The sequence below is a fragment of the Hirundo rustica genome, chromosome 5, assembly GCF_015227805.2.
Source record: "Hirundo rustica isolate bHirRus1 chromosome 5, bHirRus1.pri.v3, whole genome shotgun sequence".
Taxonomy (NCBI): domain Eukaryota; kingdom Metazoa; phylum Chordata; class Aves; order Passeriformes; family Hirundinidae; genus Hirundo; species Hirundo rustica.
The window spans coordinates 22,505,558-22,514,275 of record NC_053454.1 but is presented as its reverse complement, the minus strand read 5'-3'; positions in this window follow the sequence as shown (position 1 = coordinate 22,514,275).

The following is an 8,718-nucleotide window of genomic DNA, read 5'->3' as shown; positions in this document are numbered from 1 at the left end:
GCCGGCGGGGTGAGTGGTGGTGGGAGGGTCACGGCAGGGAGCGCGGCCGGGCGGGTCCCCGCCCGCGGGGTGGAGGCTCCGCCGAGGGGCCGGGGCGAGTCACCGCTCACAAGCAGGCGGGCACGCACTGACTGCGCGCCCGCCCTGCCTCCCGGGGGCAGACAGCCTCGCACAGACACTAATTATCCCCAGCAGCCCGGGGAGGAGAGGGGAGGGGAGCGGGGCCGCCCCACCGACAAACCTGCCCGTCCAGCTCCTCCTCCCCGCCCGTGTGTCAGGCAGAGGCGTGCACCTGGCAGCGGCCCTGCGGCACGGCGCACCCCTCCCTGCTCCCCTCCCTCCGCGTCCACCCCGGCCGACCTGCGGCGGCAGCAAAACAACAGCAACACCCTGCGCCCGGGGGGAAGGAAGGGAGGTGCTCACGCTGGGCCACTGCCGCCGAGCTGGCTTTGCCGGCGGGGGCTGGGAAAGGGCGCGGGGCGGCGCGGAGCCGGGCGGCGGCTCCCCGGCCCTGCCGCCGCGGGCTGCCCGCGCCGCGCCCCGTCGCGCCAGGGGAGGTGGCGGGGCCGGGCGGGGCGAGGGCTGGAGCGCGGCGGGCGTGGGGCAGAGGTGTCGGCCCGGCCCCGCCCCGGCTTGGCGGCTCGCCCGCCGGGACCGCCGGCTGCTGAGGCCCGTGCCGGGGTGGTTTTTATAGCTGCGCTCGGCCCGTCGTGCCTCGGGTGCGCTCCCGCCGTAGGGAAAGGGGCTGGCGGGGAGAGGCGCTGCCGGCTTCCCTCGACTCGACCCCCGTCGCCAGAGGCGGCGATCCCCTCCCTCCCCCACCCGTGCCGCCGCTGCCCGCCCAGCCCTGCGTTTGGCACCGGCCCGGGGCAGGTGTGCGTGCGTGACCCAGCCCGCCGCTCCTCCGGGCTCCGCCGGCGGCGGGAGGGGCCGGAGCGGGGAGCGGCGCTGGGCCGCGCTGCCCGGGGGCCCGCGCTGCGGGGCCGCTCCCGGCACGGGGGTGCGGGGTACGGCGGGACGCTGGCTCTGCCCCAGGACTGCGCTCGCTGCTCGAGACAGTTTTCAGCGGAGTGCACTGCACGCACCCTCTGTAAAATAGGAGGCACTTAAGCCACAGATAGGCCGAAGGACTTTACCGGGAGCAATACTTTTTTTTTAAAAAAAGTATCTTGGCTGATTGTATCAATTCCACTGGTTAAGGGAAAGTGCTGCCACTTATTCACTGCAGTTTGCTTACGATTTTTAGTGTGCCATTTGAAATCGTGTTCTCTCCTTACTGGTGTATGGTACCTAACTATGAGAACAAGGAAGAGGCAAATGCTGTGCTTGGCAAGGCCCTGTCCAGTGCTAATGGCATGGACAGATGAAAAGCCAGTGATACTTGTGGTTGGACAGGTCACCCGGCAGGTCTTCATTTACATGCTTTGTTTCGTGGGTGAAGTTAGTGGAAGGGGCTGAGTATTTCTGGCTCTGCAGGACCAGTCTATATAACTGTCTTAATAGGGCCCAAGTGTAACATAGCTGTTTCTTTGTATGTTTGAAATTTCTGCTCACTTTGATTTTTATTGATCCAGTCCATAATGCTGTTAAAACAAAGCAAAGAAGGAAGGGGAAAGGATAGGGAAAGTATTTTCAAACACACGACTGTGCACGCATGTTCAGACTATGTCTTTATTCCTAGGATATTTTAATAAATCCCTTTACTTATCTTGCTAGTCTGTATAGCTTTAAAAAAAGCAAATTAAGACACCAATCTGAAGCCCTGAGGGGTATGACTCAGTGACATAACAATAAATTGTAGTATCTCCTGCTAAGTAATTACACCATATCATGTCACAACAAGGTATTGAAATACTATCATGTAGCTCATAAAGTGTCATTTTTTATATAAGTCTATAAAATAAACAGAATGCTGTGCTACACACATGGGCTCAAAATATTTCATTAGGACTGTGAAAATGAGCTGCTGTAGTTTTCTTGCATGAACATGCTCAAGATAAAGTAGGTATGTCCCAGTTTGCATTCTTTCATTCTGGGAACTAGCAGATATTAAACAGCTAGCTGAAACCCTTAGGTCAGAGGCAGAGCTGTTTTGATGTCAAATTGTGAGAAATGCCAAAATGTTTAGTAGTAGCCAGCATGTTGCTCCTGGTGAAGTCACTGGCTTTTCTTGCTATTGTCTAGCTCTGGCCTCAGATGAACCTCTTTTAATCTGGTGTAATTTTACTGTCTTCTTGTGAAGTGGCAGGAGAGGGAGGATTGAGAATGATGCTTTTGCACTGTCAAGATTGTACATCTGTCAGCATTTTGTTGCCTTCCCATGTTTGTTTCTGGCAAGACCAAATTCTGAAGGGAACAGAATCTTACTGATTTTAGTGGGAATTGAAAAACCAGAAGGGAGAAGCTGGGAGCAGAGAGAGTCCTTGCCATCTGGTTAGCAGACCCAGCAGTTTTAACCAGGTCTGGAAGTGTTTCTAGATCAAAGGACTGGTTGATGGCAGCCCTTAACAACATCTAGCCCAAGACCTCTTCTATCTCTGCTCTGCCCATCATCCCCACAGAATGACTTCTGTCTCAAAACGGAAGGAAGAGAAGTGATATGCAAGTCCTTGGTATTGAAAAAAACAAAGAATGCTGCTTGGGTGTCCTTTGGTTTGTAGCACCTGCCATGAGCCCTTGCAACAAGATGGAGCATTTAACATGATGGGGCCTTGAGGATCCATAATTCCAAGCATTAGGAAGAGTGTTGGCAACATGTTATAGGTTTCTGATATAAGCAGGCAGGAGGTGTTACCTAGAGTGGGTTGAGGGGAATGTATGAATCTCTGGTGTGAACAAATCAGTATTAAAATTTTAAATGAAAGGGTATAATATCTTCAAATGTCTGTTAAAAGACCAAATCCAGCCATTTGTTGAAATTAACCCTTGCTGTATTCAACCAAATTGCCACTGTGATAAATGTGACTGTTCTGTCACATTTCTGACATATTCTGCTTCTCAAAATTCAGTTAAAAAATAAAAAATACTTAAGAATTCTGTGTACTTTTTCAGTCCATAATTCAACTTTAGGTTATGAGGTGAATTGAAAGTAGTTTGCTGGATCCAAGCAGTACAATTGTTAAGCTGGAATTTCTTCCAAGTTGTTCTGTGTTACAAAATGTACTATATATATAATCAGTGAGTGTTATTTATGTAGGGAAAATGTCCGCTGCAACCAGTGGCTTTTTCCTTAGTCTACGGATACATGTTTGAGAGATTTGAAGATCTGTGTATAAACTTACTGTGTTCTGCAGAGTTTCAGGTCAGATAGTCGCCTCATACATCTAGTACTCACTGAACAGCTTCTGGGAGGAATGAGGGAGAGATCATCACATAGCCAGCAATATTCATTACTTTTGTTAAAGACAGTTCCCGTTTTGGAAGAACCATAAATTTCACACTTAAAATGCTATTAATTAATTGCACCCCAAATGTTTCATCTCCACAATACAGTGAGGATACATGCTATAAGTCCAAGTTGTTAGAAATGTAGAAATTGAGGCAGTATGAATTTGAATAGAAGCTTAAATGACTTAAAAGCTTAGGTATGTTTACACTACAGTCATGTACTTACCTGAGCTAGTTTAAAACTAGTCAGCTGGGAAACTGGTAGCAATCTAGCTGTGGCAGTGTGGGCCCTGTAGCTATCTGGAAAACATGCCCAAAAAGCTGGGTAAATACTTGAGTGGTGAGGCTGGCCTGAACTCAATGGCCAGACTACTACCAGTGCCCAAGACAAGGAATGTAAAGCTTGCCTGGCTGTGTATACACGGTATTGCAGTCACATCACTTGTGACTGTAGCACAGACATATCCTTCTGTGAATTCTGTGACTCAGCCTTGTCTTCTGGCGGATGATTCCCAAGCTCTTCTGGGAGTTTTGTGGCTAGTGTCAATTCAGTGGTCTATGGGAAAGGCTTTTGCAGGTATTAAAGAACTCACAGCAAACATAAGATGCACCTTTTTTTGCATTGAAAGGTCCGGTGTTGTAATGGTGGGCTCTCATCTTGTAGGCACGTGAGCAGCTTGTGAGTCAATCTGCATGTTTGCATAATTGGGTCCTTCTTGTTTGCTTGGAGGAAGGGCAAGGCAAGGGTGAGTAGCCAGGCTTCCTGGCTCTGTCATACAGGTGTGGACAAGAGGAAACCACTGGAGGAGCTTGGGCAGAGCAGGTATTGAGGTGCATGGGGCCTAGGGCAGAGGCTAGTGTGTGAACCCCTCCCTGCATCTCTCCTGCCCACACATGGATGACGAGTCTTGCTGCCTGACCTGGCCCAGGTTCTTCCTCCTGCCTGTCCCTTCCTGTGGCCCATGGACCAAGACAGTTACTATACTTCCTCATCCCTGAAATTAATTCACATTTCGTGCAGAAACAAATTTCAACACGAGGTTCTTTTGTGTTCACCACCTCACACAAGGAGGGATGGATGGCTGCTCTTTCTAGTTAAAAGCAACAAGTCAGTAAAAATCAGCTCTCTGAGGGCCAGCCCTCAAGTCCACTGCAACAATCAAAAGTACAGAGGCAACATGTGGGGACTAGGATATGTGTGTGTTGGATTTCTTGCTACATGCTGTTTTAAAGAACAGGCGTGATTTTGTTGCAGGTGTAATGACTGCTGAAGGCTGCTGAGCTTGAATTTTATTATTTGAAGTGTAGAAAGAGGGTTGAATTTAGTAGTGATGTCCAAGATGTAGTTGAGGGACACCTGAAATTTCCACAGTAGAAAGAATAACAATTTTGGAAGCAAGAGTATGTATGTGTGAAGATTGGTGGGTTTGGAGACCAAATCAGCAAAGTATATGTTGACGTGAGTTCAAGACAATGTATGGATGATGTTATAATTGAGAATGGTCTTGTGTAGGTGTCCTGTTTCTTGATACTGTTCTTGAGCTTTATTTCTATAATGGTGTTTTCCTCAGTACCAGGGCTGGAATTTCTCTCCAGAGTGCAGAACAGGAAACAGAAAGATGGCGTGGTTCTCTCATGCAAAAATATATGCAGTCAGTGGTTTGGTTATAAAAGGTCTGTTGCTTTCAATCTATGTTCACTGTTCCTTCCCAACAGAAAGCAATGGAAAACACATGGATAAAAAATTAGTTACTCTGTTGACTTTAATTGTATAAAGATTTGTTCTGTGTTCCAATATATGCTCTGGAAGTCTTGAAATGGTGTGTTGGGTTTGCATGGCCAGGTTTTGATAGTGAGGGCCTACAGGGGTGGCTTCTGTGAGAAGCTGCCAGAAGCTTCCCCCATGTCCAGCAGAGCCAATGCCAAATGGTTCCAGGACAGCTGTGCTGCTGGCCAAGGCTGGGCCAATTAGAAATAGTGGTAATGACTCTGTGATAACATGTCTAAGAAGGAAGAAAGTTATTGTGCAGACGTAATTGCAGCCAGAGAAGAGGGGAATGAGAATATGTGAGAGGAACAACTCTGCAGATAGGTCAGTGGAGAAGAAGGGGCAGGAGGTGCTCCAGGCCCTGGAAATGAGATTCCCCTGTGTCAGGGCTTTCCCCGTTTTTCACGTGGTTTCAGAGTCTCTTGCCCCTCTGCACAGCTCTGAGCCAAACCGAAGGAAGAGACGGAGTCTTCAGGTTTAGATTTTTCAAGGCACATATTTCATTTATTGTTTCTTATCTTACAATTCTCTCAGTCCAACAAGATCTTTGCAGCTGCATGGACTTTTCACGTCTCCCCCCGAGCTGGGTTGTCCTTATCTTTTATACTAATTGCTACGTATTTTTTATTTACTATTTCTTACCAATGTCTATCACTATTACTAAAAAGGTCATCTTTACTCTGACCCAATCCTCACTAACTACTTTGTGCCACGTCACTGCTGAAATGGAGTGAGGGAAGGAGAGTAAAGAAGAAGGAGACAACGCCCCAAATTCTCCATCTTGCCCCCATTCACTTCAATGCTAGGAATCTAAAATTACTGTTATTTTCACCCTGTGATAAGCTAAACTACTATTTTTCACACTCTTGTGGCCTGTAAACCCTCTCTCAGTGTAGGAAGTTTCTCCCATGGACTGAGATCAAAGCCAGTGTCTCTCTGAGCTCTGGGCTGGGGTCCTAGACCCCCCCTGCCCAGGTCTCTGACCCTCCAGGGCAACCAAAGGAATGCCCTGGACTCCAACACCCCTGCAGCTGTGAGGTGAGGCAGCTCTGCCCCTGGAGCCTGCAGAGGACCATGGAGATGCTGAGATCCACCTGCAGCCCATGGGAGAGTCCCACACTGGAGCAGGTGGATGCCTGAGACAAAGCTGTGACCCCCATGGGAGACCTGTCCTGGAGCAGGTTCCTGGGAGGGATCTGCAGATGCACGGAGAGAGGAGCCCATGCTGGATCAGGTTTGTTGGTAGGACTTGTGATCCCTTGGGGACCCACACAGGAACAGCCTGTCCTTGAAGGACTGCACCCCGTGGAAGAGTGACCTGTGCTGGAGCAGTTTGTGGAGAACTTTTGCCTGTGAGATGGACTCAACATTGGAGAACTGTCTCCTGTGGGAGGGAGCAGGGGAAGGACTGCTCTCCCTGAGCAGTGGCAGAAACGACGTGATGAACGGACTGTAATCCCCATTCCCTCTCTGTCTGCACTGCTGGGGGAGGAGGTAGAGCTGGGAAGGAGGGAGGAGTAAGGGAATGTGTTTTTAAGGTCTTATTTTACTTCTCATTATCCTACTCTGATTTTGTTAACAATAAATTCAGTTAACATCTCTAATTCAAGCCTGTTTTGCCCATGACAGTATTTGGTGAGTGATCTCTCTCTGTCCTTAACTCATGAGCCCTTCATGGTATTTTCTCTCCCTTGTCCCACTGTGGAGAACGGCTTTGGTGGGTGCCTGACATGCAGCCAGGGTCAACCCATGGCAGGTGAGAAATCAAGAGAAGTAATTCTGCTCTTTGCTATTCTCAGAAAATCTTGTAATGCACCAGTTAGATAGAAAGTGGAATTGTTAATAGATGGAAGTTGAGTTTGTTGCACAAAAAGTAATTTAGATGTGTCAGTTTGTGTCTATTGAGGATCAGTATCATGTAAAAGCCATTTGACTTTGCTCAGTTAAGCAACTCAGTGGAGTAATGCCAGGTTACTCCTAGGGGAAAACCAGGTCTCGGATCATCAGGAGATAGTTAAGGCTATCTAACTATAGTAGCCTATAGTTAAAGCTGCTGGACCTTCACTTATTATTAATTTGCTTGACTGATGGGAAAATAGATAAATTTAAAGAATTTTGTTGAGGTGTTTTTATTTTGTTTTGTTAAAGAATTTATTTTTATAAAAAAAAATATTTATTGTGTTTTATTATGTATGGCTTTATGTAACTTGAGTAGGAGACAGATTGATCTTTGGAGGTTTCATATATCCAGAGATCACAGGTTTTTATGTGTCCTGCAAGAATGGAGGTTTTGGGTTTAATCTGGGTGATTGAGAACTGTCTCAAAATATGGAGGATGTTAACACTCCTTTCACATTTGGGGACATTGTTTGCTTGTGTAGTTTAGGATGTTCCGTCAGGAATTAAAGAGTCCAATTCAGGTCTGACGTAACTCCATTGACTTACTGGAATTTCCACAGTCACAAATGACTCATAATGCTCAATACTCAAAAACAACCTCCAAAAGCATGCAATTTTGGGAAACAATGTTTGGTTTGGTTTGTTGTTTTGGGTTTTCTTCTCTTGCAAAGCTGGTATTGTATGAAAAATATATACTAGAAGAATTTGAGAAGTTAATATAGAACTAAAAAATGTTGTGTCTCTTTTACTCTAATGTTACTAAAGACTTACTGAAAAGTTAGCCCATTTCTTTGCTGAATTGTGAGGCCCTGAAATTACTTATCAGGCAAAATGTAGAATTAATTACATTTGGCTGAAGAATGTACTGAAATTGGTAAGATATTGGTTCCTTCTCTTGCTGTTTGAAAAACCTTCGCAGACGGTGACCAGTTTGAACTAGCTGCCATCTTTAGCTGATTTTCATAAATTAAAAATATCACTATATAAAACAAGTATTTCAGTAAAGGCTGTGACAGCCTGGAGAAGAAATGGTGTCAGGAGATCTAAGAACAGCCTCCTGAGCACTGGAGGTTACTGAGGAGGTGAAACTGAAGCTGAGGAGCACAGTGTGGAAATGGGAGACAGTGGTTTCCTAAAAATGAAGGAATGGGGGAGGGGAATTCAAAACAAAACAAGAATAAACATTTTTGTGCTGTGATGTTTTGGAACAAGTTGCCCAGAGAGGCTCTGAAATGTTTTCAAAAGGTTTTCAGGATCTGACTGGACAAAGTCTAGACAAATCCATTCTAAACTCAGAACCTGTTCTGAGCAGGAGTTTGGACTAAATGACCTCCTGACATCCTTTCCAGCCTGACCAACCCTGTGATTTCTTTGCTGCTGTATTAAGTACCACTGTTGGGGGAAGATAAGGATCATTATGTACTTTAAAATCAGGCTGTTCATGGCAACTTCTAGCTATAAAATGTTGTACTTGTTAAAAAGAAAACCTGAATGAGAACAAATTGCAAGTTAAAATTATCATAAGGCAGGCATTAACAACAAAGTACAGGAATAGCCAGTGGCTACCATCTTACATAACTATATATAGTACTATATGCTCAAGCAAGAATGGCATCTATTGGTTAAAAACAGAGAACAAATTCTGTTCCATTTTAAATTCTGTT